Source organism: Poecilia reticulata, linkage group LG5, assembly GCF_000633615.1.
Source record: "Poecilia reticulata strain Guanapo linkage group LG5, Guppy_female_1.0+MT, whole genome shotgun sequence".
Lineage (NCBI taxonomy): Eukaryota > Metazoa > Chordata > Actinopteri > Cyprinodontiformes > Poeciliidae > Poecilia > Poecilia reticulata.
In genome coordinates this window covers 29,790,275-29,797,773 of record NC_024335.1, presented here as the reverse complement: position 1 = coordinate 29,797,773, position 7,499 = coordinate 29,790,275, and positions in this window count along the sequence as shown.

Genomic DNA, 7,499 nt, shown 5'->3' with positions numbered 1-7,499 from the left:
TATTCAGCATTCACGAGCCTTCAAATAGCTCTGCATCTCACCCAAAACATAAAAATAGATGCTGTTGAGGTGTATGATGATCACGCTGAAAAGTGTGTGTTGGAGTCATGTGTCCCCATCGCATACGGTACGCAACGACATCAGGAGGTCAAAGTCACTTTAACGCGCTGGTAGGAATTTCTGGATGTTTTTAAGAGGCTGGGGAACACTTTTAAATGTCAACCTGTTCTTTGTAAATGTTACACCAAAGTAATCATGAGGCGAGCTAAAAAAGCTTTTGATTGCAAAACTCTTGAGTGCTATTGTGTGGTGCTTGTTGAAGCTTGCGAGGTTACACTGTTGCATGGAATGAGGGACCTCTGCCAAAAAAAAGCTGAGGGTGTGATAAAAGGGGTGCTGGTTATGTAACACAGAGTAGTGTGTTAGGTGGGAGCAGGGCTTGCCATTGGATAGGGACCATGTGGGGAACAAGAAGGAGTTTGTCTCCACAGTGCATGTAGGAATGCCCAGAAATCCAATGCTGACCTGCACTTTACTACGCTGCCACTAGCTTCACACTTTTTATCTCTTTGTAGCGCCACTGCAATGAACAACACAAAGACGCATAATTTTTACCTTTTAGTGCACCAGCCTTAAAACTATGCAAAAATAATTAGATGAATTTACTCTTCTCATCACATTGTTATAAGCCACTGCATCACCCATGAGTCTCCTGCCACTTTACCAGCAGCTGGTTTGCTTCTGTCCACCTGCTGGTTTGCGTCTGTCCACCTGACTCAATGCTTTCATCCATGCTGCATGAATTTTGAAGGCTCTAATTTCAAGGTCACATGGTGGAACCATGGTTACATCATCACCACAGGGTTTCCTCCAATGTATTTTAAGCCTGGCAGGTCACCAGGCTTTACTTGCCCTCCCACTAGGGTAAGCGTTGTTTATTTCAAATATGTTTTTTTTCTTATACATCACTCTTTACTGTAGTGGTAACAGTAAAGAGTGATTAAACTAGGTTTATAGTTTCTTTTTATTTTTCATGCTCTGAAAATTCCTAAACGTAACTTTTTAGTGGTAACAGTAAAGAGTGATTAAACTAGGTTTATAGTTTCTTTTTATTTTTCATGCTCTGAAAATTCCTAAACGTAACTTTTTAACCTTGTTGTTCTTGGTAAAAGCACATTGGCAGGTCTAACTGAAAATCTAGATCAACATGTCTAGTCTGTATAGTCAAACATTAATTGGAACTTTTCCTTTTCTGCTTTGCATGTTCTAGTTGCAGGACACAGGCAGTCACGTGATGCCAACACGTTGTCTATTGACAACTTCAACTTCATTTTGCTTCTTCAACAAAACTGTGTTGTTCAAACTATTCAAAATCACTCCAACAAATTGAGCTGTGGACAAAATTTGATCATTTAAATTTTTTGTCTTACCAAAATATTAAAACTAGGGTTTGCAATGACCCCTGCAGTCTCTGCACTAGCCCATGTACACTCTCACAGGCAGATCCTAGTGAAGAGCCTCTGTGCCGTGATGAGCCTCTGTGTCAGGGCAAACAATAGGCTTTAAGTGATTTGTGACTGAGGATAATTGCTCTGGTGTCCTCAAAAGCTATTTGGGAAACATTCCTTCCATAACTGCTAACCCTCAATAGCAGACAAGGCTTTCCATTTCAGATTTTTGGACAGAAACGCAAAATCTAATTACAATAATTTTTGTCCTGTTCTTTTTCTTTCCTCTTTCACATTGTAGACATCACAGATTCGTACAATGGACAGGTAACTTCTGACATTTACGTCAAAATGTACCAAAGTGCTCCCTCGCACAGCTGGAACACAAACTAGAAATAGCTGGACAAAACTGTGGGCTTAATTAAAGTACGTTTAATACCTGCTTAAAATTTGACATTTTCAAAAGGTGTTTTTAATTCAACAAAACAGCCTTATTAGAACACATATCCTCTTAATTCATTCAATATGACTGTACTTACACTTATTGGAGCAATGGCATCATGCAGTTCCTACAGATTGGTCGACTTGCGTCTCCATGATGATAATCTCTCATCCTACCACAACCCCAAAGGTTCTCTGTTGCACTCAGAAGTAGTTTTACTCCACAGTACTACTTACTGTTACCTGAGTAGTATTAAGAAGTATCCCTACTCTTAGTTGAGTAAAATTTCTGAATACTTTACCTGCTGCAAGGAAATTCACTGAATGAAGAAAAAACATATTTTAACCAGAAATGGACACGACACAGTTTATTTTAAAGTAAGACCTCTTGTTTGCACACAGGCTCTGTTTTCTAACCGCTGAGACATTTGAAGGTCAAGTGAAGATATTTAAAGCATAAATACATGTATATGTGTTTGTGTTTTATCAGTATCATCAGGTACTCAGTACTTGAGAACTGAGTAACTGATCATTACTGATTTCCACTTCTGCTCATATGTATGTCATTTCCAAGGACATAGGTGGACTACTGTAATGCGACCCAATGTTTGTTGAGTGTTATCCACCAGTACAGCTGGTATCGTATTCTGTGGGGCCGTTCTGGGCCAGACTGCGGTCTCTGTCCCAGCAGAGAACCGCTGGCCTGTTCTTCATTTACTTATCCTGCCGGGCTGGTAGCTGGGGGACCATTTACCCAGTCTAACCTGGGACCATAATGAATCGACGCTTTAAAAACTAGCTAAACTGGCTTCAAGTTGGTCTGTGGTGATGTTGACTTAGAGACATAGAGGCAAGCTGCCGGAAGGGGCTGGAAAACACAGAATGCGCTGTCTGTGTTGAGCATAAAGCTCAACGTGTTTGCCTCAACACATTTAACTCTGTAAATGTTTGGTATTATGTTCTGCTGCTCACAGTGAATGGTGTTAATATAGAATCAATATGTTAGGGTGTCGGGATGTTTTACAGGAGCTGGGCTCAGACTCTTAGGCCTAGTAAAACTCATAGGTCTCGATGTTTCACTATTAACCCTTTGCAACTATGTAACTTACTCCAGGCACCATGACGGACATCGGAAGTGAGGGACTGGAGTGTTGAACAGAGCCACTGAAATAATTTTTCTGAGCTGTTTTTGCCAGTTTAGCCATGGCTTCTACTTGTTCGAGTCGAGCTAATTTGTCTGTGAACGTAGCACACTTGGTGGGGGCTCACAGACAGCGGTATTAACCCTTTGGCATTGCAAAGAGTCAATGCCAATGAATTTTGGACAACTACATGTTCCTGAGTGTGTGGCATTACTTTGGGGACAGCTCTTTAATATGGCTCCATACTTTCCCCTTCTACATGAGTGCTTCACAATTATGCAAGGCAATGTTTTAATTCAGCAAACAGATTTTCCTGTTCCTTCCCATCATCAAAAAACATGAAGTGCGGGATGAAGCGGGTCTAAGAACAAGCCTGTGTTGAGTTACAAAAATGTCTCTGGTTAAAGTCTAGTCCCTGAAAACGTAGTGTGGCTTATGGGCTGCCAAGAAAACAAACATTAAGGTCACATCTGAGCAGTTGGGTTTGGTTTGGTGGATTTTCAGAGCAGATTCCAGTCCAAAAGCTGCTCTAAGTAAAGAGTGTTTCCACAGAAATGTGGACTGGAATCATCCAGCAGCTGACTGTGTTATTTAAAGCTTTGTAAACTCACAGCTTCCACATGCTCCCTGTTTTAATAAGCCCAGAAAGGCAACATGATGGATGGTCATGTATTTTAGCCACACTGTAAGAATAACTCTGCACATAGTGAGAACTGATGCAATCAGATGCAGATGTAGCTACTGCAAGGTCAGCTGAAAACATCACATCGATATAAATTTGCTCACTTGAGGTTATTGTTATATGAAAAATACAAATGTAAATGGTTTACCTACTTTAAAGTGAAACTTGTTCCCAAATCAATTTTTCCCTAGTTTTTTGCCTCATAAACTGTCAAGATGAGTTATTTAGGGTTCTATCTTTATATTTCTGTGTGAGTTTTGACTCTTTTGTTTTTGCAATTCTTTTAGTCTGGCATTATTTGGTCTAAAACAGTCTCACTATCAATGTAGAGTACGAACAAAACCATGACTGCACCTGACTCACACCAACACAACCACATCCTCAGCACCACGCGACTTGTATATGTTGAACAAAATCATATTGTAGAATTTTTTTTATTCCGAAAATAAATAAATAAATAAATAAAAACAATGTCCAAAAAAGTAATGTATATTAACAAAGAAATCCTTCAACCTCTAAAATTTGACATGACTCCATTTTTGTTTACACTTTGTGAAGAAGAAAGTGGCGTTGGTCTTCTTTAGAAGTTTTGTGTCGATTTCTTCAGCAGTTCTTGGTGCAGCGCCGCCACAGGCGAGCCGGGGAACAGCTTGTTAATTAATTTGGATCGTGCGACACGGTACTGTGTGAAAGCGAACCGCTCCAGCTGAAAATGTAACAAATGTTGCAATTTTGCTCCCCAATCAAATGGAATCAGATGTAAAATCACCTTTAGTCACTTCAAGTGTGAAAGCACAAATAAAGTTGCTAAGTCATTGATAAACTGATTGTAGGTCGCCATCTTTGTTGTGGCCATTAGAACAGTCTGTAAGCAAAAATTAAACCCTAAAGACCACGCTCCTCCTCATTTGCATAATGAGGAAAAATGCATACGGTAAAGAAAGAAGAGAGGACAGAAAAATGTAAAAAGAACAAATCCAACTAAAAAGATAAAGTTAAAAGGAAGAAATAAATGTATCTAGTAAAAGGAAAAACTGAATATACTTTCAAAAATTTTAAAATTTATATCATGCGCATAATTGATTGTTAGAGCTAAACTGAAAAAAATAATAACCATGAACATCAAATAATATAACATGAGGTTAAGTTTTTCTTTTTTTAACTTAATACTTAATTGATTAATTTATTGGGTCATTTATATATTTCTGCAATTTTTAATTATATCGGTCTCGATCTAATGGGACTCATGGGATTTATAGTGTGCGTTGCACAAACAGCTGAGAAGGATTTTTAACGTGACACAGTGGAAGCACCTGCTCTGTACTGAAGAGAGGGTAAAGCAAGAGGCCCAACAGGAAGGATGACGATCGTGTGCAGAAAAAGTAAAAATGGAGTAAACTGGCTGCTCCAAATTGCTCCCTGGTATTTGCGTGCAGTAATGTTTGCCCTGTTTGTCTTTGTGTCACCTCATGAAAAACCAGCAACCAGCTCTGGGTACAGTTCAGTCGGAGTTGAAGATGCTTATTGTCCTGAATCAAATATTCATTTTGGGGAAAAGAATAATAATTAAACAATAAACTTAGCCCATTGTTGGTAAAGTAATGAAAAGGGCGCTGTGGGAAGGAGTAGGACAAAGCTAAAAATCAAAACACTGACAGTCTCCATCGGAAATGTCCGTGACAAGAAATGAAAATGAACAAAATTCTAGATCATTAGTACACAAGTTTTTATTGTTTTCAGGGTTTTTTACATAAGGTGTTGAGCATTTTTAAAAGGAAGATTTCTTTTTATGTGAAAACAAGATTCTTAGTATTGCACACAATTATTTTGCGTTTAAAAATAGATATGAGGGGGAAACACTTTTATCAAATAAATTTTTAAATTTTTGTAAGTATTTTTATTTCCATTTGGTAGCTGATTTCAGACGGCTTTTTGTTTACGGCAATTTAGTTTACATTTCTATTTATCTATTTTGTGTTTTATGTGACGCATTAAACATGTGCGATTTATCATTAAGGTATTTAAAAAATATATCGCGATATCGTCTTTGTTTTTGTTTTTTTTCAATATCGCCCACTCCCATCTGAAAGCAATTATTTGTGTTCAGTCTTAGGCATAGCTACTTACTTCTATGTTTGCTGAACGTCTGCGTAGGGAACGTTTTCGGTCTTATTGGAGATATTTATCTGACTGTCCAGCAGTCAGATGAACATTTTAGTGTTTATATGACTGTAGTCTTTTGGGTGGAAAGTGTGGATTATTTGTACCTGTTGGATTAGACAGCTGAGCACAATGAGTTCAGAGTTATTGTGGGTTCTTGTTTTATTTTCTAGACATAGCTAATGTTTGTATAGATGTGTGTATATTTCATTTTGCAAAAGAAATGACAGAATGTTATGATTCTTTTTATTGTTTCAGTCCTGCAGAAAGAATAAAAAAAGAAAGATATTGAAGAAATAAAGCTAAATAAAGCTTTTCTTCATGCCGTTAACTATTTGTCTAGTTAAATGAAGTTGTTCTGCGAGGGCAGAATAAGTGGAGACCCAAATCAGAAGCACAAAAAAAAAGCACATTTTCTATAACAGGTCCCCTTAAGAAACTATAAGTAAATGTAACAGGCACCAATTCTCCATTTTAATCTAAGACTACATCAGACACAACATAAATGTTACAATAATAGCTGCCAGTGGCATCAAACCAGCTCAGAGAACAGAGCACAGATATGTTCCTATGGAGGTCGTTCAGTATGAGGGATGTGTGGCGCTCTGTCTGCCCCACAGCTCCCAGAACCAACACGCTTTATGCACAGCAAACACGTCATATGTACTCAGCTATAACTAGATTAAGTGGAAACACTTGGTGGTATAGATCTGACATTCTAAGAGCTGTTTGTCTGCTTTTAGTTCAGAGGAGGCAAAGGTGACTTCTTATTCCAACATACATTCACGTAAAGCCTCCTCTTTGCTTAAATCTTAACTGTGAATCACACACTGCGGCTAAATTATGTGCCACTGTGGCTCCTGGTAGCGCTCCACGTTTATTTAAAGCTGTGAGTAAACAGGGTTGTTCAAAGTCGCAGTGGAAGTGCCACTCACCTGATCAACAGAATGACTTTGTTTTACTGTTGATCTTCATGTAATAGAGAGTTCAAGAAAAGAAACATGGTTTCTTCGCCTAAATAATCAGTACATTCATCTGACATTACGGAAGAATGACTGAAGTTGGAGTAAAACTTCAGTTGTTGTTTTAAGACACAAACAAAATGAAATGAAATGGTAAATTCCAATCAACCGCTTCAACAGTTGTAGCTTTTTACAAACACTGCAAAAGAACATCATAAGATACATTAAACACACAAAAACAATTTCAAAGAAACAAACAAAAATAGATTAAAAACAAATGACACCAAATTCTGAATATCAATTTAGCCATTTTGTAAATTCAATATAAATTTATGTTCTATTATCAGTTTCTTAAGGTTCTTTTTAACATTAATATACTTGCAGGAGGCAACATCCCAGTCAGCATAACTAAGGAGGCCCCATATGGGATAAGTGAGAGAAAACAATTTGGGTTCCACAAGGTTTTGTCCTTGGTTTCCATGTAGGGTCTCATTTATCCCATATGGGGCCCACATAGGTGTGCTGGCTGGGATATTCCAGAAATAAACTGCAAACTGCTCTGTACACAGATCTATCTATCTATCTATCTATCTATCTATCTATCTATCTATCTATCTATCTATCTATCTATCTATCTATCTATCTATCTATCTATCTATCTATC